The sequence below is a fragment of the Drosophila biarmipes genome, unplaced genomic scaffold (genome assembly GCF_025231255.1).
Source record: "Drosophila biarmipes strain raj3 unplaced genomic scaffold, RU_DBia_V1.1 ptg000019l, whole genome shotgun sequence".
In the NCBI taxonomy this organism is placed as follows: domain Eukaryota; kingdom Metazoa; phylum Arthropoda; class Insecta; order Diptera; family Drosophilidae; genus Drosophila; species Drosophila biarmipes.
Window position 1 is genome coordinate 2,453,475 of NW_026114537.1, and position 25,415 is coordinate 2,478,889.

A 25,415-nucleotide genomic window follows, 5' to 3' on the forward strand; every position below is an offset into this window, starting at 1 on the left:
ATGGGAAAAGAGGAGTAACAGATTTGCAAAAAAGCACCTTGCCGGAATGATTATTGGATGTCCAAATTTCTGACAAGAACATTTTTGCCCGAAAAATGAATGACGATAACCATCCTGCTGGATCAAACAGGTTGTCTATCTGGAATACAAACTCTCATTTGGTGTGATTTGTTTGGAGAGAAATTGGTGTGGGAAGTAAAAATAACAAAATGACACCTCCACTTCCAAAGCAGCTGCCAAAAAAATCAAGGAGTGTATCAAGAATTGCCCGGGACCACTGGAGAGCCTCTATTGCAAATCAACTTTCCTTAAAGCCTGTGCGATGACCGGCACCGGTACCGCCTGAGTGGTATATAAAAACAGAGAGTCACTTTTATTTAAAAGACAAAAATTGTTAAATTGAGCGGAACCCTAATCTGCTCGATAGAAGTATATCCAGTAAGGCTATATTCTTGATTGATGATATTTTATCAGCATTCTCTAATGACAAAGATTAAAAAATTCAGACAATCAGTGGTTCATTGCCTTAAAGTATGATTTAGTTTTCATACATTTTGCATAGTGCTCCCACAGAAACCATTGTTGTTGTTTTTAACATATTTTTCTATTCTCGATTAAAAAACAGCTCCGCATAGTCATAACTGGTCCGGTTTATTCGGGCTTCTTTCCCTTAGCTAGCTCGGCCTTTCTTCGCTTGCGGATGGCGGGCTCCTGGGACAGCAGGACAGCGGAAGCACGGCGAAAGGCAGTCTGTGTCAGGTCCTTGCGGTGTTTGGAGCCGATGTACAGGTTCTTCAGCTTCTTCAGGGAACGGCGAGGGCCGAACTTGAAGTCAACACTTGCCCTTCTTCAGCACAGGGGTGAAGTCCTTCTTGTCGGCGGCGTGCACGTGTCCCAGGGCCTTCTTGTGCACGATGCTGCTGTAGCAGTACGAGCTCACACTGGCCAAGTTATTTGGCTCTGTTCTGAAGGGCTTCTTAAGATCGTGCTTCTTCAAAAAAGTTGCCATCTCAAGTCTTTACTCGTTGAAAGACAAGCAAAAGAGTAAACAGCTGTCTGCCAATGGGGTCGCATGCGCAGAGCGGTCGGTCAAAAGGGGTTTCTCTTCTAGTTTTTCCAGAAGAAAATTAAAAATATATAAATGTATAAAACAAGCATAAATAAATGAGAAATCTTTAAAAATTAGATAGATATAATTAAAACTAAATAAATCAAAAAATAAACATCATTGATTATTCAAATGAAAAATTTTAAGGTAACTAAAAAATGTATTAAATAAAACTTATAATAATGAACACTCGAGAGTATATAGGAATTTCGTTAGATAGGGAAGCAGATTTTGAGAATAGGGTATTATCGATAGCCAGAATAAAGAAAAGCCTTTTTCAATTTCCAAATTCAAATGTGAGTATATGTATAAGTCCAAATTAACTTTTTCCCCCCTTATGTATTGCACTAGTACTCAGAAGGCAATAGTTCTATCTACTGTGAGAAATTGAAAACTATTTTCGGAAATAAATACACATCCAATGTTAGGACAACTAATTATATTATCAGTGACAAAGAAATAAAATAAAAAAAAAATAATAATAATAAATACTTAGAATGGAGCAACTAACTCTCGAAAAATCAAAGAAACTTTTGATAAGTCTTACAAATTTAAAATACTGAATAGGGTAATACAGAAAGAGACTATTAACAAACATGACAAAATTCTTGTCCACTCTTTCAATGAAGCAATAATATTAGTGCATAAAAACAGGCACATAATAAATAAAACAAACTGGTCAAAAATATTAAATTTAACTATCGAGGATTGGTATAAATTAGATATATTGATACGGACAATTTTAAATAATAATAAATTATGACAGAACTCAATACAACAATAGAGAAAATTTGAATGGCCTCTCGAAATAAATCCAACAATAGAGGAAACCCGAATGCTCAAGTCAAAGCTATTGGAACTGAAGAGGAAAACAAAGAAATTCCCTTCAGAAAAGAAAGCCACACAAAACAACTATAAATAAAATAAATCTTAGTCTCAATATTTACATTCAAAAACAAAATTAATAAACAAAAACACCCTTAACCCTTTTAATAGATAGAGGCACTGATTTTAGTCTTTTAAAAAATAAGTTCTGATAACTATTATAACATAGACACGTCAAAAATAATGTCTAGAATAGGGAGAAGGTACTCTTAAATCAAAAGGTTTAACATTTATAGAAATACAAACAGGAAAATTTATAATCCTCTTCAACTTTCAAATGGTAATGATAACCTTCCGATACTATTCAGATTATACATTTAATAGATAAAAACTTAATAATTCCTGATAGGTCCCAAGTTCTAAGACAAATTTAGGTAAACACGTCTCACAAAGAGAAGAAAATCAATATATATCTGATTGCGTTATTATAGAAGGCACTGTATCTAATTTTAATAATACTTTTGTCCGCATTTTAAACAGGACCGATACCAAAAAAGTTTTAAACATTTCTAGCATTGACTATGAACCATTAGATAACTATTAAAACGATAAAGTAAGGATTATAAAATCAGACACAATGAGGTCAATGTTTAAAAGTACTCTCACTGCAACGAATTTACTGATCTATTCGGATTAGAAACAAAACCAATATCCTCCAATAATTAGTATGAATAAAAATTAAGAGTGAAGGATGACGTTCCAGCTTATATTTAAAACTATAGAACACACCATAGCCAAAAAGAAGAAATAAATAAACAATCTTGTATGTCAAAAAGCTTTTGAATACCTTAAAAATGCATTTATTCAACGAACCCTATTACAATACCCAGATTTCAATAACAAATTTTGGATAAGAACAGATGCTAGTGAGCAAGCTTGTGGAGCAGTATTAACTTAATTACATGATGGGGTAGATCTCCCATTAGCATACGCCTCAAGAACATTTACAAAAGGCGAAAGTGATAAATCAACAACTGAACAAGAATTAACAGCATAACATTAAAGGTTGATGATCTGTATACCAATGAAATATTCGATTTAGATCAATTTTTCCAAAGACTGGAAAAAAATATAAGATTAGCCAACTTAAGATGGCACAGAGCGAGAAAATCTTTGAAATTATTTCAGTAGATATATGCAAAAATATAAGCAATAAAATATTCATGAACTTAAGAGTAGCGCTACTCAAGCCGCTGACCTCAGTAAATAATACAAAAAAAAAAGAAGCTATACTGTCTAGACTACAAAATGATACAATTCAAGGTTGACATACAGGAACTACAAAAACGCTGTCGAAAATAGAAAGACATTAGTATTGGAAAAACATGACGCGTGAGGTTGCAAACCACGTAAAAAATGTATTAAATGCCAAAAGGCCAAAATAACAAAACATACAAAAACTCCCTTGACTATTACAGAAACACATTTGAAGGCATTTGATAGAGTGTTAGTGGATACGATCGGTAAATTACCTAAATCAGAACGAGGAAATGAATAAGCAGTTACACCAATTTGTGAACTAACAAAATACCTTGTTGCCATCCCAATACCAGCTAAAAGTGAAAAAACCGTATAAAAAGATATATTCAAATCTTTTATTCTACAGTAAGGTATTCATTAATGTATTCACAACGGAAATGGGAACGGAATACAATAATTCAGTAATCAAAGATTAATGTTATTATTAATATATATTAAAACCATAACATTTACTGCAAAACCACCACCAGACCTTATTTACAAGAAACCACAGAACGTTTAACGAGTATGTTAGATCGTACATCTCATGAGACAAAACAGATTGGGATGTTTGGCTCTTATACTTTACATATTTTTTAACACTCCACCCTCGATGGTACTCGATTACTGTCTATACGAGCTTGTTTTAAATAAATCTCCCATATAAAACATTTAATTTAAAAGTAATGATAAAATTACACTTTTATATAATATAGATGAATTTGCCAAAGAATCACAGTTTAGACTCGAAAACGCATATAAAAGAGCACGAACAATGATTGAACAAAATAAAAAACGGTAAAAATAAATATAAGACAAAAACACTGAAGATTTTAAAATAAGATGGGAGATAAAGTTTTATTAAAAAATTAAATAGCACCCTACGTAATAATTGAAATGTATAAAAATGACAATATTAAGATTAAAGACATTAAGAATAAAGAGCAGGTAGTACAAAAAGACAGATTTAAAATGTTATTTTTTAAATAAAAACCTTACAATTTCATTAAATATAACTAATTCAACGACTAACTTGAATATTAAAAGATTTAATTGTCGCGCAAGTTAACATGCCACCTCGCCACGGCCGCACGGAAACAAGGCAGTCACGGTCACACTGCAAGCCTAGCTCTGATGGACAAGAAGAAAAATCGCCAATCGAATATTGGCTTCTCAACAGCACATTCAGCACAAGCCGCCTTAAGGAGCTGTGCTTTAATTTAATTGATTGCCAGCGTGGTGGTATAGGCACAATTTCATTGTCATTCTGAATTGGCAACTTAATAAATAATGACATGTTGGTCTTAAATAAAACGAACGTGTTATTTCTACAAGTGTGAGGAGCAGCACCGGCAATAATAATAAATACATTGCGAAGGCGACAAGAAGTATTACACAACCGGGCTGACTAGGAAAATATTCTTTTAGTGGGATTCTTTCCTACTGGGCCGCAAAAAATCCACCAGAGTATGCTCTTTTGACTAAGGAGGGTTCCGGAAACATTTGAATGCCTAAAATAAGTTTACACCGCTATCGATTTATGGTGACCCTATTTCAGAAGTAGTGAATACTCCACTTTCAGGACGCAGAGCTCTGGACTCAGCGGTTTCATTGCCTCAAGGGTTCGATGACGACCTTGAAAAAAGGTCTTGAATTCTTCCCACTCTGCACCTCGGATGGCTTAGGGTGCGATTGGTCCCACAGGGCCAACGTTAGCTTCGACAACTTTGAGAAGCACAGAAAAACGAGAAGACAATCACAATATCTACTTTAGCTATTTTCAGAGCTGTCAATCATACTTGGATAGTGCTCTCCAGAGTTTTATGAAGCTTTATGGGTTAGGAGGAAGGATTAACCAGGATCTTTAGCTGGCTGTTAACCAGCACTCGCTTGTTTTTGAAACTAGTCTTCCGATTTCGCCACAATGGTGGAAACGTCGGCCAATTATTATATAGTAAAAGTTGTACAGTTTATTGGAGGTACGCGGCATCCACATGAAAGAGTCACCGGTGTGGCTAGAAATCGGTTGAACGTTATCTCTTTCAATTGTTTCGTTTAGTGTTGCAACGGCAACAGTATATACTATGTATTCACTAGGAAGGGTCACCGATGTATAACGTTCAGGAATCGCTTGGACGCTAGCTCGTTCAATTGTTTCGTTCAGTTGTGCAGCGCAGCGTACAAAGAAAGAGTAAGAGTAGTCCCACCTGGCTTGCTTGACTGTCATCGTGTACTATATAATACCGAAAGTGTGAACAGACGGAGGTGGGTATGCAGGGGTACTGACCCTGGCTTCGAATTGAATACCGCTATCGGTCTTAGTCACAAATTTTGTCAAAGCTCTTTTAGCTTCGGCCTCAGCTAATTTCGCAGTTGATCTCGTGACGGGGGCACCGACATCGCCTCCGAGTCGGGCGTCGATGTTGTGCTGAACCACCACCTGCAGGTGTGCGTTGCCTTTGGCGACAAGAAGTTCTGAAGGACTACAAGAAGAAGGTGATGGTCAATTTATTTTTTTATTTGCTTTAATTTATTGAATCCTTTCATAATTTTGAGGCCTAACAATAAGTAAGATCACTTCTTTGACTAATAGAATGTTTAAGTCGCGATGTAAGTTTTCGTTGCGAACTTCCCACGGTGCCCCTGTAATTGTTGTCAAGATCTTCGACTGAACTCGCTGGGCTATGTCAATATTGCTATTGCTGGCGTCCCCCCTAACTGGATACCGTACATCCATATAGGGTTTAGTACCGAGTTATACAATAGAACATGTAAGTCTTCTATCGAGGTGTTCTCCTAGGTATGTCACTGTTCAGGGTAAAAGTAACGTGCTTGCATTTATTCGTTCACTTTATTTCGCCAATTATCGACAAGATAAAGAGCTGACTGATCAGTTACTCGCATCGGACACTTTGGTCGGCTAAGAATATATCTAGCATCAGAAAACGTATATCTTGTTAGTCGTGTGCTTTTTGGGATGTTTTCTATGTAGAGGACATATAATGTTGGCCCTAGCACGCTACCTTGAAGAACTCCGGCTCCAACAGTGAAATCATCAAATATAGAAGTGTTGCACACCCAATTTTCTGTCTTAAAGGTAAGACTCTAAAAGCTTGAGGGTGTGGGACAATGCTGCCCTGCATTATCTTGACATTATACCTTCTAGCTAGACTGTATCAAATGCTTGAGAAACATATAAATATATGGCAGAACAGTACTCTCGTTTTTCGAACGAGTACCGAATTTCTAATGTTATCCGGTTTACCTGCTCAATTATTCCGTGCTTTTCAAGAAACCAAAATTGATGTGACGGGATTCCTTCCTCGAGTCTTAGGTTTGTGTTTAGGTAATTTTAGGTAATTTTAGGTTTTGAAGCTCGAGCTGTAGAGGCGAGTACTGGCTCCAGTGAATTAGCTGTCTAAGTCGGCTTCATTGTTGGCTGAGGACTTAGCTCGATGTGTGAGCTAATATACTTTCAGTACCCAATTGGTTTTCTGTGAGGTCAATTTTAATTATTGTTCCAATGTTCCTGGATGTCGGACTAAAATTAACGGGACAGTCGAGTGATCAAACGAATGATCCGAAAGATTTTTTTTGGTGTGCCAGAAGAATAGTCGAGCTTGTTCTTGGCTTTGATAATTGCATTATAGAGTTGCATTCCATTTGGAGTCACGAGACGAGATCCCTAGTGTGTGCGCTTGGTATTGTAGTCTCCTGGAGCTGTGAAGTGGCCTCCTAGTGAGTTGAAAACTTTGATCTGGAGGCTGTCAACTGTTTATTTTGGGTGCGGGCAGTAATTCCTCTTTGGTGGATGCGACTTTTCAGCTCCTTATAAACTAGGCAACCTCTTTAGTTAGAAGTGTGATTGTCACCGCAGTTGCCGCACTTTTTAAAGGTGCAATCATCTTGGCTCGCTGGACAGAGTGCGGAGTCATGAACCTCTCCACAAACTACACACACTGGGCGCAGTTTAGAGTCTGACCTTGCATGACCATTTTCTTGGCGTTCGCACGTTGTACCGGTCCATTGCGCTTGTGTGGTTCCTCAACTGTAATTTGGCGATGCAAGAGGAAGATTGTAAATAGAGTGCACTTCGTTTTTCTTCAGAGGCTTATTTTCTGGTTCGAGCTCATCCTTAAAGAGTGGCTGCGGCTTTGTATCCCTGTTATGAATATTGAAGACTGTCTTAGCGCTAAATCTCTTCTCTCGTAGCACCTTTGTTACCTCTGCAGGCGTTATTTCCGACTCTACGCTCTCAAGTACGACTTGCAGGCCCTTCCTGCATTTTAGCTGATACGTGTAAAAGTTCTTTTTATTTTTGGTAAGATATTTCGAAAATTCTTTGTAAATATCTTCATACTTTTTTTGAACTTTTGTTTCCTGAATGTTGCCCCTAACAAGGGGTATTATGCGGAAATTATCCTTGCGAATAAGCTGAATAATGTTGTTGACAGAAACACCCGAGTTAAAACTAAACTATAAGAAAGAGCCAGAAATGCTAGCAATCAAAAACAACTAAACATACAAAGACGCCTTTGACTATTACTAAACCGTCCCAAATGGCATTTGGGAGGGTAATATGGATACGATCGGTTCACTACCTGAATCCGAAAAGGGAAATGGTTTAGCAGTAACCCTAATATGCGATTTAACTAAATACCTTGTGGCAATTCCAATTTAAAACAAAAGTGCAAATACAGTAGCAAAATCTATAGTTGAAGATGTTATTCTGATGTAAAAATTCAAATATCAAAAGCATAACTTTTAACGCACATCATCACCAGACTGTAGGAACCGTGAACATTTAACAGAACACACACAGAACATTTAATGAGTTCATCCGCTCATATATCTCAGTTGATAAAACTGATTGGGATGTATGGCTCCAATACTTCGTATACCGTTTCAAAACAACACCACACATGGCACACAATACTGTCCATAAGAGTTAGTTTTTGGTAAAGCTTTAAATTTACCTCAACATTTTAATAGTATGGACAAAATAAAACCACTATATAATATAGATTTAAGAGAGCTAGATTAATGCTAGAATCTCATAAGCAGAAACAAAAAAATAACTTTGACAAAAACACTTTAAATTTTGCTTTAAAATTATGAGATCAGGTTTTACTGAAAAATGAAGTAGGGCATACGCTAGACTTTAAATATACTGGACCCCATAAGGTTGAAAGTGTAGAAGAAAAAAAAAGAGGGAGATATAGCATGTTCACATATCCTACTCAGTAACATATTCTTTTATTGAGACCAATGCAATAATTGTAGATAAAACTACGACACAAACAATTCCCCAAGTGCACGGTTATATGACCACCCTTGACCGCAGCTCTGCCGGCGCCTCTGCCAGCATAGCTTAGCTATTTTAGCGATATGAATAAAAGATTATTCAAGTCTAAAGCCTCAGCTTCGATAGCTGTCCTTAAGCAGCAGAAATAAGACTACGATTGTATGTGATATTTTGAAATAAACAAGTCGCTTTGGCTTCAACACCAAACCAACCGAACAAAAAGTGTGTAGATTCGACCGCCTAAACCTCATTGGAGTCTGCCAAGACTTTAAATCGGTTTGAGTTCATATGCGTTTCTACTTTACTACTTTTACTTTACGGGTTATTTTGCGTTGAGAATTATCGGGACTTTTTTATTTGGATATAGCGATTCATACCAGTCTGCAGCCAGCTTAATAAATTTAGTGTTTTTTCTGTTTTTCGTGCAGCAGACATACGAGGTGTGTTCAAAAAGAAAGGTGACTTTGTATTTTCAAGAAAAACTATTAATTTATTTATCAATATTAATGTTGTCCCCTTCAAAGTAATCCCCCTCAGATACAATACACTTATGCCAACGGTTTTTCCAATCCTCAAAGCACTTCCCATAAGCACTTTTCGGTATAGCCTTGAGCTCTTCCAGTGATGCAGTCTTTATCTCTTCAATCGTTGCAAATCTCCGTCCTTTCATATGTCTCTTTAGTTTTGGGAACAAGAAAAAGTCACATGGGGCCAAATCCGGTGAATATGGTAGCTGAGGTATTATTGTGGTGTTGTTTTTGGCCAAAAAATCTCTCACAAGCAAACATGAGTGAGGGGCATTATCGTGATGCAAAAGCCATGAATTGTTTTTTCACAATTCTGGACGTTTCTTTCGTATTGCTTCTCGCAAACGGATAATACTGTTCATTGACCGTACGACCATATGGTAAGAACTCCTGATGCACCACGCCATGGTAATCGAAGAATACAGTGATCAAAACTTTGACATTTGACTTGGTGTGCTTTTTTCGGTCTTGGCTCACCTGGGCTCTTCCATTGTGACGATTGGGCTTTGGTTTCGATATCATAACCATATACCCATGATTCGTCATCAGTTATGACCCTTTTGAGTAAATCTGGGTCGTCGTTGACGTCATCCAACAGCTCTTGAGCGATGCTCATGCGACGGTTCTTTTGTTCAAAATTCAGCAATTTTGGAACAAACTTCGCTGACACACGACTCATGCCCAAAACGTTTGAAAAAATTTCATGGCACGAGCCAAGCGATATACCGACATCTTCAGCAACTTCTCTGATAGTGATTCGACGATTTTATAAAACAATTTTCTTCACTGCTTGAACGTTTTCATCAGTTGTTGACGTGCTTGGGCGTCCAGAGCGAGGCTCGTCGTTGGCATCTTACCGACCATCTTGGAAGAGTTTGTACCACTTGTAAACATTTTATTACTAACTGCTAGTTACTGCGCTTATTGGCCGTGTTGGTTTAAAGTGCGTTGGTTTAAGCCAACTCTGTGCTGTGCACTGTAGGGGAATTTACTTCTGATTCAAGCATAGTTTTAACCAGGTTATAAATGGCTGGCGTCCTCCCAACCCTTATGCTCAATTTTTTCATTTTCAAATCTCGAACAGATAAAAAATACGTATTCAGATAGTATTTAAAGCATCCATGTCCTGTCAGCAGTTGCGTTAAGTAAAAGTCCACATTTCCATGCTTCCGTCCCAGCCATCTCAGCAGTTCTGGGATAAGCTTATACATCCAATGTCATTTGCTACTTTTTGAAAAATATGACCCGAGTTAAAACTAAACTATAAGAAAGAGCCAGAAATGCTAGCAATCAAAAACAACTAAACATACAAAGACGCCTTTGACTATTACTAAACCGTCCCAAATGGCATTTGGGAGGGTAATATGTATACGATCGGTTCACTACCTGAATCCGAAAAGGGAAATGATTTAGCAGTAACCCTAATATGCGATTTAACTAAATACCTTGTAGCAATTCCAATTTAAAACAAAAGTGCAAATACAGTAGCAAAATCTATATTTGAAGATGTTATTCTGATGTAAAAATTCAAATATCAAAAGCATAACTTTTAACGCACATCATCACCAGACTGTAGGAACCATGGAACAAAACCACAGAACATTTAATGAGTTCATCCGCTCATATATCTCAGTTGATAAAACTGATTGGAATGTATGGCTCCAATACTTCGTATATTGTTGCAACACAACACCATACATGGCACATGAATACTGTCCATATGAGTTAGTGTTTGGTAAAGCTTTAAATTTATCTCAACATTTTAATAGTATGGACAAAATAAAACCACTATATAATATAGATAAATATAGACTAGAATAAGCATTTAAGAGAGCTAGATTAATGCTAGAATCTCATAAGCAGAAACAAAAAAATAACTTTGACAAAAACACTTTAAATTTTGCTTTAAAATTATGAGATCAGGTTTTACTGAAAAATGAAGTAGGGCATACGCTAGACTTTAAATATACTGGACCCCATAAGGTTGAAAGTGTAGAAGAAAAAAAAAGAGGGAGATATAGCATGTTCACATATCCTACTCAGTAACATATTCTTTTATTGAGACCAACGCAATAATTGTAGATGAAACTACGACACAAACAATTCCCCAAGTGCACGGTTATATGACCACCCTTGACCGCAGCTCTGCCGGCGCCTCTGCCAGCATAGCTTAGCTATTTTAGCGATATGAATAAAAGATTATTCAAGTCTAAAGCCTCAGCTTCGATAGCTGTCCTTAAGCAGCAGAAATAAGACTACGATTGTATGTGATATTTTGAAATAAACAAGTCGCTTTGGCTTCAACACCAAACCAACCGAACAAAAAGTGTGTAGACTCGGCCGCCTTAATCTCATTGGAGTCTGCCAAGTTTTTAAATCGGTTTGAGTTTATATGCGTTTCTACTTTACTACTTTTACTTTACGGGTTATTTTGCGTTGAGAATTATCGGGACTTTTTTATTTGGATATAGCGATTCATACCAGTCTGCAGCCAGCTTAATAAATTTATTGTTTTTTCTGTTTTTCGTGCAGCAGACATACGAGGTGTGTTCAAAAAGAAAGGTGACTTTGTATTTTCAAGAAAAACTATTAATTTATTTATCAATATTAATGTTGTCCCCTTCAAAGTAATCCCCCTCAGATACAATACACTTATGCCAACGGTTTTTCCAAACCTCAAAGCACTTCCCATAAGCACTTTTCGGTATAGCCTTGAGCTCTTCCAGTGATGCAGTCTTTATCTCTTCAATCGTTGCAAATCTCCGTCCTTTCATATGTCTCTTTAGTTTTGGGAACAAGAAAAAGTCACATGGGGCCAAATCCGGTGAATATGGTAGCTGAGGTATTATTGTGGTGTTGTTTTTGGCCAAAAAATCTCTCACAAGCAAACATGAGTGAGGGGCATTATCGTGATGCAAGAGCCATGAATTGTTTTTTCACAATTCTGGACGTTTCTTTCGTATTGCTTCTCGCAAACGGATAATACTGTTCATTGACCGTACGACCATATGGTAAGAACTCCTGATGTACCACGCCATGGTAATCGAAGAATACAGTGATCAAAACTTTGACATTTGACTTGGTGTGCTTTTTTCGGTCTTGGCTCACCTGGGCTCTTCCATTGTGACGATTGGGCTTTGGTTTCGATATCATAACCATATACCCATGATTCGTCATCAGTTTTGACCCTTTTGAGTAAATCTGGGTCGTCGTTGACGTCATCCAACAGCTCTTGAGCGATGCTCATGCGACGGTTCTTTTGGTCAAAATTCAGCAATTTTGGAACAAACTTCGCTGACACACGACTCATGCCCAAAACGTTTGAAAAAATTTCATGGCACGAGCCAAGCGATATACCGACATCTTCAGCAACTTCTCTGATAGTGATTCGACTATTTTCCAAAACAATTTTTTTCACTGCTTGAACGTTTTTATCAGTTGTTGACGTGCTTGGGCGTTGGCATCTTACCGGCCATCTTGGAAGAGTTTGTACCACTTGTAAACATTTTTTTACTAACTGCTAGTTACTGCTCTCATTGGCCGTGTTGGTTTAAAGTGCGTTGGTTTAAACCAACTCTGTGCTGTGCACTGTAGGGGAATGCCCTTTGGGGCCATCTTGCATACAGCGGACCAATTTACTTCTGATTCAAGCATAGTTTTAACCAGGTTATAAATGGCTGGCGTTCTCCCAACCCTCATGCTCAGATCTCGACGTACATTTTCAAATCTCGAACAGACAAAAAATACGTGTTCAGATAATATTTAAAGCATCCATGTCAGCAGTTGCGTTAAGTTAAAGTCCACATGTCTATGCTTCCGTCCCAACCATCTCTGCAGTTCTGGTATAATTTTATACGTCCGTCGCCCTTTCCTACTTTTTAAAAGCTTAGAAGGTTTTATGTGAAAAGGCAGAAAAGCTATAACTTGTTATATTATATTATATTATATTCACACCAAATTTCCGATCGTTCCTATGAGAGCTGGTAGTCGTCCGATTTTGATCAAATTAAAATCTAAATTCCGAACTAATTAAAAAGTGTTATTTCCAAGCTTTAAAGGTTATATTTTACAAAACACCGAAGACATATATTTTTTTTAATTTTTTCGCCGATAATTCCTTTGGGAGCTCTAAGATATAGTTGTCTGATCCGGCTGCTTCCGACTTATATACTACCTGCAATAGAAAGAAGACTTTTGGAAAAGTTTCAGTCCGATAGCTTAAAAACTGAGACCCTAGTTTGCGTAGAAATTGACGGTCAGACGGACATGGCTAGATCGACTCTTCTAGTGACGGTGATCAAGAATATACATACTTTATGGGGTCGGAAACGTCTCCTTCACTGCGTTGCAATTTTTTGAGTGAAATCATTAGAACCCTCTGCAAGGGTATAAAAATTATATCTTTGGTATTTTTTAACATACAATTTCCTACGCTTAGAATTAACATTTTTTTATTAGTTCTAAGTATCGAATTTAATTTTATCAAAATCGGACTACTATATCATCTAGCTGTCATGGGAAAGATCCGAAAATGAGCGGGAAAATAATATGAAACAAATTATAGCTGTACAGGATTGCTACGTCGTAGTATGTATGTATGTGTATGTTATTGTATTCCTTCTAGATCAGTCGCGTAAGTTCTAAGAATAAGTTGTTGTTGTTGTACGATGCCGCTCACTGTTCTCTAACTCTCTCTCTCAATCTCATCGCTCTCACACTCTCTCAGTAAAGCGGGGGTTGATGCGAATCGTGAGCTGAGAGCGAGAGCAGTTGAACGCCGACCGTGATCCTGAACAGACCAAATTAAATAAAAGAAAAGACTAGAAGTCATATTTGTGTTGGTGTTTAACTTCAGGGGAATACGTTATACCCCTACAAAATCAGAAGTGGGCCGATCACGAGCCAATTAATTACAAACAAAAAAAAATAAAATGGAATTAAATAACGCTTCGATCGAACAATTAAAGAGGTGGTTGAGTGTGTTGAAGCTATCAACAACCGGAACGAAAAAGGAATTGATCTTACGGTTAAATAAAGTACCAAAGGAAGTTTGATGAAATGACGAAACAAAAAGGAGATGAAGACGTCGATAAAAGTAAGGGCAATGACAGCAGCGACGAAATTTTCGAAGACGGCGGCGGAATTTTCCAGGAAGAAGACGGCGAAAAAAGTAAAGGCGAAGACGGCGGCATTGGGAATTACAGCGAAGAAGACGGCGAAACTAACGGCGAAGATGGTGAAACGAGTGACGAAGTGGCTGGCAGCATTCTCAGAATTAGAGGCAAACGGAGCAACGAAAAAGGTGGCGAACAAAACGAAGACGGTGGAAGGAACGACAATTACGAAGAAGACGACATGCACAACCAGGCTGGAGACCAGTCTAGAAACGCAAAAAGGAGCGATCGTAAAGCGGTGGTGAAAAATGTTAACGAGAGCATCGACGTCTCGTTGGGCATGACAACACAGGTGTTGAGTGAGTTTTCTGGCAAGTAGTGTGCCCGCAAATTACTCAATTGCAAAATGTCGCGACCATTTACGGAATAAAAGGAAAATTTTTAAAGATGCTTATGCTGAGCAAAATAAAGGGAAAAGCTTATGAGTGGCTGCACGCAGATGCAGACCGCGTGTTGCTACCGTTGGATGACCTAATAGCAGAGCTGATCTCAACGTTTAGGGGAAAATCATCGAAGTTGGAGATACGACGCAAATTCGAAGGGCGCAAATGGAAACAAAGCGAAAGTTTCGGGAGCTATTTCGACGATAAGATAATGCTTGCTCAGGGCATTAATATTGATGCAGATGAAATGTTGAGCTGCATCATCGAAGGTATCCCCAATCAAGGGCTACGCAATCAGGCGCATATTCAATGCTTTGTGGATGTTGGGCACATAAAGAGGGCGTTTGCGGATGTAAGCTTGCCAAAGCTATATGGAGTTGGCAGGCCGACGACATCAACGGATCCCAAGGACAGAAAGGAGACTCGTTGTTTCAATTGCAATGCCAAAGGGCATTGGGCGTATGAGTGCAGGAAGTCAAAGCGGGAGAAAGGATCGTGCTATGCGTGCGGAGAGATGGGGCACTTTGTAGCGAAATGCTTGAAAAACAAACACAAGAACGAGGGCGAAAACAAATATGTAAGATATGTTGAAATTAATTTTGTTAACGATTCTAATACCAGGTTAATTGCAGAATGCCTCATAGATACAGGAAGCCCAATTTCATTTATTAAAATATCCAAAGTGCCAGAAGACATTTCAAAATTACCAGTTTTTAGTTCATAAGCTTAAACAAAAGTTACCTAAGAACTTATGTTATGTTTTGAAAAATTTAAATAGAGTACATTTTAATTTAGTTGTTGTGGCAAATGAATCTGTGAGTCATGATGTAATCTTGGGACGAGATTTTATGCATGCTTGTAGTTTAAATTTGAACCTTGACACTTTGAAAATGGTCACGGTTGAGAATATTAAAAAACCTTCTGATGTTAGTGATGAAAAGCAGATAGTTAGCTATGAAGTTAGTGATGAAAAGCAGATAGTTAGCGATGACGTTAGTGATGAAAAGCAGATATTTAGCGATGATGTTAGTGATGAAAAGCAAATAATTGGTGATGTTGTTAGTAATGTTAGGAATAAAAATAGAATTTTTAGCGATGTTAATCATGGAACTAGGGACAGCAGGGAAACAAATAAAGAAATTTTTAGTAAAATCAGAGATGAAGAAGAAGTTATAAATAAAAATTATATTGAGCCGGAAATAAATCTAGTGGAAAAGGAATTATTTAATATAAATTTAACGGATGAAAGTGGAGAACACAAAGTTTGTGATAATGTGAATTATAATGTTAGGTGTCAGTTTGTTAGGATGGTAGAGAGTTGTTATGTAAATAAAGAAAGGCCAAAGGAACCGGAGGTTAGATGCGAAATGAAATTGAGATTAGAGGATTCAAAACCATTAACAAGACAATGGTAAAAGATAATTATCCGTTACCTTTCATTGACGATTTATTAGATACATTAGTAATAAAACAATATTTTCGAAATTGGATTTAAAGCATGGCTACACTAGTGTTCGCGTTCATTTATGACGCCTTTAGGACAATTTGAGTTTATGCGGTTGCCAATGGGGCTAAAGAATGCACCAGCGGTGTTTCAACGATTTATCAATAAGATTTTTGCAGATATGATAATAATAAGGTAGTTATATACATGGACGATATCATGAGTGCGAGTAAAGAAATGCAAGAACATTTAAGTGTTCTTAAAGAAGTTTTTGATCGATTAGCAAGGAACAAACTAGAATTAAGAATGGACAAGTGTGAGTTTCTACAAGCAAGTGTACAATACTTTGGATTTTTGGTAACAAGCAAGGGAATACAAGCTAACGACAAAGGAATAGAAGCTGTTAGAGATTTTCCCGTTCCAGACAAAGTACGCAATGTTAGAAGCTTTTTGGGCTTGTGTTCGTATTTTAGAAGGTTCATTAAAGATTTTTCGATAATCGCTAAACCTCTATATGAATTGTTAAAAAAGGATAAAGAATTTGTATTTGAAGAAAAGGAATTGCAATGTTTTGAAATGATTAAGAAAAAGTTAGTGGAAGTTGACGCGTTAAGTAGAAATACAAACATAATGGTGGTTGAAACGGATAACTTGAAGATAATTTAATTATTTGTCAAGCAAAAGATGAAAAATTAAAAAATGTTAGAAAAAAGTTAAAAAATGAGGAAGATAAAATGTTTGAGATGATCAGTCGTGTAAGTTCTAAGAATAAGTTGTTGTTGTTGTACGATGCCGCTCACTGTTCTCTAACTCTCTCTCTCAATCTCATCGCTCTCACACTCTCTCAGTGAATCAGGGGTTGATGCGGATCGTGAGCTGAGAGCGAGAGCAGTTGAACGCCGACTGTGATCCTGAACAGACCAAATTAAATAATAGAAAAGACTAGAAGTCATATTTGTGTTGGTGTTTAACTTCAGGGAAATACGTTATACCCCTACATAGCTTCGGTTTTTTTTGACATAGCCTCGTAAAGAGATTTTTTTTGTTTCATTTGCATATATTAAATAAGTGATAACATTATTTTTCTTCTCAATGTGGACGGCAGTCCACGTAATGACGAAGTGCACCTTACTACTACATATGAACGAAAAAATGAAAATCTACAGTAATAGTCCGATGGTTAAGAGTGATACATCAATCGAAATGTATTTCAAAAATTAAAAGGAGTAACGGCGAGTAACGGGTATAAAAAGGGGAAACAAAGTATGGTCTTGTGATTTTATGCATCTATAACTTTACGTCGATTAATAGCAATAGTTATTAAAAGCGGTTGCGGATGTTTTTTCGGCGGTTTTGAATGTATTTAAGTGCATGCAAATACGGCGGTCATTTTCGTAGTTGTTTGTCCTTTTCGGTCGAGTAGCCGATACCCTAATTAGAATACCCCCTCACTAAAAAAAAATTGATGTCATTGGAAAGCATTTTTCAAGCCGCTTTAAAATAAAAATTTAAAATTTTTAATAATACTCAAAACATTATCATTTCACACCTTCCCGCAGCAGCAGTCACGAGTAAGGACTCGAGGGCAGGGGTAAGATTCGGGTCATGGGTACGCACGTTCACTTTCTCCTGCCCATTCTCAGAAGATAAGGAGGGTCACAATATTTGAAATGCAATTATACGGAAGGAATCCGTGGTACCAAACACACTGATTATGGGGTGTGTATATGCTTGCACTTAAAAGAACTCTTAAAAAATACATTTAAAACCGCCGCTACTCTAAGCTTAAGGCTTGGGTTGCTAGGATAAGCGAAAATAAAGCCAGAGAAATCAAAAATATACTCGTATTTATAACATTTAAGATATAAAACATAAGAAAAAATGTATGAAACAGAAAGAACTGAACTTTGGTATCGGTACCTATGCTGCTCCAAATGTAATAAAAGATCACTCATCATCAGGTCATCTGGCTTCTTGCAGTCTGCAAGTGCGAGTAGCAGTCCGTCACTTGTACCAGCGCAAAAAAAGTTTTAGTTTTCTGACAGCCTTTAGCCTTTAGCTACATAAGCCAAATACCGAATCCCAATAAACAAATATTAATGTTTTAAATGAAAGACTTGTTAACAAACCACCTTCTCCAAAGCTTTTGCGGAAACTTATCTGACGTCTGCCCGAACGACTGCCCTGGACGCTGCAGCATGCAAATACACCTGCATGAAATCAAAGTCCAATGCAAGGACCGGCACCGGCCCCGCCTAATCCAATAGGCTACGGACATCAGCAGCCAACAGTGCGAGGATCACCCCATCACGAAGGAGCGTCAGCGTAGCCAAACCGGCGACGACCAGCTGACGCGGAAAACATCCGGAGCACCAACCAACAAAATTATAATATACATATATTTTAGAAAAATTGTAAATTTGTGCACAAATTGTTTTTATAACCTAAAAATCTGGACAACATTTTAATTTAAAAAAAGGAGCATAATTAATCTTGTAATTAAGTTTGGAACTTAAAAAACAAAAATAAAATAATTATAATTAATTACAAATAGAACAAGAAAGGAAGTTAGCTTCAGCAAGCCGAAATTTGGATACCATTGAAGTTATAGAAATAAACAATTTTAGTAAATAATTTTTTCATATTATTTTCCCAATAATTTTCCGATTGTTTCTATTACAGCTATTTGATATAGTCGTCCAATTTTGATAAAATTTAATACGAAATTTAGAACTAATTAAAAAATGTTATTTTTAAGCTAAGAAGATTATATGCTAAAAAACACCGAAGATATAATTTCTATTTCATATTTTCCTACTAATTTTCCGATCATTTCTATGGTAGCTATATGATATAGTCGTCCGATTTTGATAAAATTTAATTCGAAATTCAAAACCAAATATAAAATGTTATTTCCAAGCGCAAAGTTTGCACTACGAAAGCAGGGGAAGTTTCATTTAATTTTGTACCCGTGTCAATAGTCAGTTCCAGAGTTGGGTGATATGGGTCTTCTGGAAAAGTAATTGCAGAGGTTCGAACTATGCAGATACAATCTGGACTTAAAACAAAGCATAGATCCAGTAATCGTCCTAACAAATTTTGAACATGGCTTACTTGAGACAGAGAAATATCAAGCAAACCATCAAGAAAATCATGCTGCTCTGAAGGTAATAATATATTCGATGTTTCTACGGTAAGTAGGTATTTTAACATGGGAAGACAAGGAAAACCTATCAGTATACAATTTGGTACACTTACTTTGTAAACATCTTGTATTCTGATAGGAAAGCAGAAGGAAAGAATCTAGTTTTTTGAGACAGATAAATATCAAGCCATATTTGGCTCTTTAAAGGGACTTCCAGCTTCCTTTAAACGAATTTTATTTTTCCAAGCTTACTCTTTAAAAAAAAGCCTGCAGGTCAAAAATTGGCTGAGCACATCGTTGCAAAATGAGCACAGGGAACACCGATCTGAAATGATGATACTTCCAAATCAAGATGATTAATTCCAAATCAAGAAATTAAGCATGGTATTTACATAGCAAGTACCATAGCAAAAACCAAAAATGCTTTCGTACTCAGTACAACAAATAAATTTCAAGTAGTCAGTACGAATAATTAGGCATATGAACTACTAAGTAGTCAAAACTTATCTACAAAACAAAAATCGGTATTATCTCCCCTAAAAAAAACTTTCCTCCACAAATCAAATCACAGCTTTCAATTTATGCACCCAATATAATGATGTATTCGGATTGGAAACCGAACCAATTCGCACAAATAATTTTTACAAGCCAAAAATTGAGATTAAAAGATGATGAACCAGTGTAAAAAAAAAATTACAGAAGCCCACACAGTCATGTTAACAAAATACAGAAACAAGTCGGAAAAATGATCACCGACGGGTTTGTTGAACCATCTGTATCTGAATATAATAGCCTATTATTACTTGTCCCCAAAACACCCTCTCCAGTTTTAAAAAAAAAGAAAGAAAGAAAAAATAAATGGCGATTAGTGATTACTATCGTAAAATTAATAAAAAATTACTATCCGATAAATTTTAACTCTCAAGCGACTAGGCATTTTCTGGATTAGAACCTTCACAAGCATTCATTTAAATGGATAATAATAAACTTAGCAGACGTTTTTGAGAAATGTAGGAAAGACAATCTCAAGTTACAGCCAAAAAAATTGTTAATTTTGTATGCATGAGTTTTTAAAAATACTTCCAGACGACAAGAAAAAGGACGTCATTATGAATTACCCTGCGCCGCACAATGCGGGTAGCGCAATACGTTTCGAAGCAATTTGCAATTCTTATAGGCGTTTTATAAAAACACTCGCCAAATATTCACGGCACATAACAAGATTATGTATACAGAATGTTCCTTTTAAATGGACAGATGAATGCCAAAACTCATGGAACCTACTTTGCTACAACATGCAGATTTTAGCAATGAATTTTGTATAATTACTGATGCAAGTAAGCAAGCGTGAGGAGCGGCTTTAACTCAAAACCATAACGGGCTCCAACTTACTATTTCATATGCATCTAGAGCCTTTGCTAAGGGAGAAAGTAATAAGTGCACAACTGAGCAGGAATTAGATGCAATTCACTAGGCAATATTTCATTTTCGACCATATATTTATGGAAAACACTTTTCAATCAAAACAGATCACAGACCATTAATATATCTATTCTCTCTGACACGTATGAGACAGAAACAACACGGGAAACAAACCAATAGAATTGCCTTCGCAATCTATAGAGATATAAAGCGTGTATAAAGTCAGAAGCAATGACGAAGTACTTAAAGTATATTAATAATAGTTTATGTTTTTTCAAACATGAAAAATAAAAACTACAGCAAGATATGATGTTGGAGATCTGTATACTAATGGAACCCTTGACTAAGGTCACTTTTCCAAAGGCTTGAACTGCAGGCTGGTAAACAACAAATTAAAGTGGCACCATGGGATAATATATTTGAAAATATTTCAATCGATAAATTTAAAAAAAAATGGGCAACAAAATATTACAATCACTAGGAGTAGCGCTACTTAACCCGGTGACCCTAATAACAAATAATAATGTTAATAATGAAAAAAAAGCGATAATGTCTACACTACATGACGATCCTATTCAAGAAGGATATTCAGGTATAACAAAAACCTTGGCCAAGGTCAAAAGACACTACTATTGGAAAACACTGAGGAAATACATAACCCAGTATATACGTAAATGTCCATCACATACTTAAACTCCTTTAACACTTACAGGAACCCCAAAAATGGTATTCGATATGGTAATTGTGGATACGATCGGTCCACTGCCGAAATCATATCAAAATAAACAGTAGCGAAGACTATGTTCGAAGAATTTGTTTTAAAGTACGGTCCAATAAAGACGTTCATTACGGACATGGGAACAGAATAAACAAATTCCTTTATCGATCGCCTAAGCAATAACCTAAAAATCAAATATAGAACATCGACAGCACACCATCATCAGACAGTCGGAAAAGTGCAACGAAGCCACAGAACCTTTAATAAATTCATCCGTATATACATCTCAACTGATAAGATGGATTGGGATGTATGGCTAAAATATTTGGTTTATTGTTTCAACACGACACCCTCTATGGCACATGATTATTGTCCATATGAGTTAGTATTTGGTAGAACTTCAAATTTACCAAAACATTTTAATAGCGTAGATCGAATAGAACCTTTATATTATATAGATGATTATGCAAAGAAAACGAAGTTTAGATAAGAGCAAGCTTTAAAATCAAATAAAAGAGAACAAAAAAAAAAAATTTTAGATTTCGAACTAAAAATATCAAAAACATAACTTTTACCGCTCATCATCACCAGACTGTTGGAACAATGGAATAAAACCACAGAACATTTAATTAGATCATCCAATCATATATCTCAGTTGATAAAACTGATTGGGATGTATGGCTCCAATACTTCGTATATTGTTTCAACACAACACCACACATGGCACATGAATACTGTCCATATGAGTTAGTTTTTGGTAAAGCTTCAAATTTACCTCAACATTTTAATAGTATGGACAAAACAAAACCACTATATAATATAGATAAATATAGACTAGAATTAGCATTTACGAGAGCTAGATTAATGCTAGAATCTCATAAGCAGAAACAAAAAAATAACTTTGACAAAAATACTTTGGAATTTGCTTTAAAATTATGAGATCAGGTTTTACTGAAAAATGAAGCAGGGCATACGCTAGACTTTAAATATACTGGACCCCATAAGGTTGAAAGTGTAGAAGAAAAAAAAAGAGGGAGATATAGCATGTTCACATATCCTACTCAGTATTATGCCTTAATATGTGTACAAACATATTCTTTTATTGAGACCAACGCAATAATTGTAGATAAAACTACGACACAATCAATTCCCCAAGTGCACGGTTATATGACCATCCTTGACCGCAGCTCTACCGGCGCCTCTACCAGCATAGCTTAGCTATTTAGCGATATGAATAAAAGATTATTCAAGTCTAAAGCCTCAGCTGCGATGGCTGTCTTTAAGCAGCAGAAATAAGACTACGATTGTATGTGATATTTTGAAATAAACGAGTCGCTTTGGCTTCAACACCAAACCAACCGAACAAAAAGTGTGTAGATTCGGCCGCCTTAACCTCATTGGAATCTGCCAAGACTTTAAATCGGTTTGAGTTCATATGCGTTTCTACTTTACTACTTTTACTTTACGGGTTATTTTGCGTTGAGAATTATCGGGACTTTTTTATTTGGATATAGCGATTCATACCAGTCTGCACAGCCAGCTTAATAAGTTTATTGTTTTTTCGGTTTTTCGTGCAGCAGACATACATACAGATATAAAACTTGCACTGCAAGTTAAACGCGCTTTCCATACAGTTGTTGTTGTGGTTTTCGTTACGGTTGACTTTGTCAACTGCTAGTTACTGCGCTCAATGGCTGTGTTGGTTTAAAATGTGTTGGTTTAAGGCCGCGAAAGCCAACTCTGTGCTGTGCCACTTCTGATTATTATTTTCCCACCAATTTTCCGATCGTTCCTATGACAGCTATATGATATAGTCGTCCGATTTTGATAAAATTTTATTCGAAATTCAAAACTAAAACTTATTTCTTAGCGTAGGAGGTTATATGTCAAAAACACCAAAGCTATAATTTGTTAATTTATATATATATATAAAAAAGAAATAAAAAAACAAAAATCAACAGGATATCAGTTATTTCTGATTATAACAAAATTCTCGTTTTTAATAATATGATGGTTTTCAATTTTTTATATTTCTTTTGTAATACAGATTAACATCTAAAATTTTTAAATTTTTAAAATATAAATATATACTTTAGAAAATAACTTCATTACATTACGTTATTCTTCAAAAGGAAGGATATGTAGTACGCATGTATCATGTAGCGAGTACCCACTGTACCGATACCAACATTGTGTTACAGTGTACTTAATTAAATACAAAAGTCTAAGCCGCTAAGCCGGACAGACGGACATGGCTACTCGTCTTGTGACATGGCTGACTCATCTTGTGACGCTGATCAAAAATATATATACTTTTTGGGGTCGGAAACGTCTCCTTCACTGCGTTGCAAACTTGTGGCTGAAATCATTATACCCTCTGCAAGGGTATAACAAACAATTCATAAAGATAGATTAAAAATGTGTATTTCAATTTTGTATTTAATATGGTCATGCTTAGATAGTACATCTTCTTTCCATACTAATATTATATTTATACAATATAGTAATTTTATTTTCTATGTAACTAATTAACAAAAAAAAAACAAAATTACAAATTAATTAAATTAAATTAAACCCTTCTGTTTTTTTTTCTTTGGTAAATTTAGAGAATCCTTACCCGCCTTTACTGGAAATTTTTTTTTTCTGGTTCAGCATATAAATTCTCAAAGATATACATTCATTTTACATGCCAGCCAAGTAATATATGGTACCGACATACATATTTGGGTTATTATATTGACTCGTGTCGACTTCCAAATCGTTAAGCCGAAACGCTTTAAGCAGCGACGGCGTTCACGTCCCTAGTCTTTTCCCGTCAGTGTAATTTCAGGCTCGTACTCGAGCCTATCATGCCAACTGGTGAGGAACCAAAAGTTCACTTAACCGTCCCATCAGCGTGGCGTTGTGGGCAACTGCAGACGTGCCACTTGGAATTACTGCGGCAGGATTGGACCGATTACTCGTGGGCAAGGCAGTTCCCATAGTATTGATTTATAAGGACCGCGCGGAGCTGCTTCAGAGCGGGGAGCTGGAGAAACAGTTGACATTTCCCTAGCGCGTTAATTACAGTATGTGAGCATACTGCTGGAGTGTCTTCGGAGTCCAGTAGATGGTTTTTGGTTAAAAGTGAATAATTTCCGTTTGAATAAAGAGAAAGAACCTTCTTAGTTGACAGTAAAAACTAAATTAAATGTTTATTCGTTTAAAACTCAAAGAATGGAGTAGAATGGAATGGAATACATGAAAATTAAATGGACTGAATCCGACTGGCTCGGTTACTTCCACCGGTTTCGTATCTCAGCGTTTATGCACACGATGTTTGGGCCAATGACAATTCATCCGTGGCGCCGCGGGGGGCGGTGGAGTGTCCGCAACAATGTGTGTGGTAACTCGTGCGCACCTCGTCAAACGCGGCACCTTTATGTGTTTGTTATGCGTGGCCGAACGTTTTGGGTTGTGGTTAGCGCCATTGACAACAATCTATGAGAGCGAGTATGCGAAGGTTAGGTGTTATGGATGATTCTAGTGATAGTGACATGTCGCTAACTCAAAAAAAAGAAAGAAAAGCTGTATCACTCGGAGATGGATGCATTCACCCGCGCCTGGACAGGGAAGTTGGATCCGCCCAAGACGCCTTTCTGTTAGCACCACAGTGTCTCCCATCTGAATGTCTCATGTTCGAAATTGCCTTATTGTCCGTTTGTGGAGCTCCTTTAAGTATTCTTCTTTCCCACGTTTCCTTTCCCGTTTCCTTTAATCTCGGGCTTAGTCACGGAAAGGAGCGGCGAAAAGAGCTACAAATTGGGGTGTACTAGATTCGTCAGAAAGTATGTAACAGGTAAAAGGAAGTATTTCCGACCCCATAAAGCATATATATTCTTAATCAGGATCACTAGCCGAGTCAATCTAGCCATGTCCGTCTGTCCGTATAAACGCTGAGATCTCGGAAGCAAGTTTGTTTCAGTGGGTTGCCACGGCCCCTTTAACGCCCATAATCCCCGAAAATCTAAAGCGCCTACAGTTTTTATGATAAAAATAAAAAAACGTGCCACTCCCACTTAAACG

General features: G+C 36.7%; 1 pseudogene; it reads right to left on the bottom strand.

Moving 5' to 3' along the window:
• Nucleotides 1–24,583, bottom strand: LOC108023903 (60S ribosomal protein L28-like; annotated as a pseudogene).
• Between the last annotated feature and the right edge of the window lie 832 nt (nt 24,584–25,415).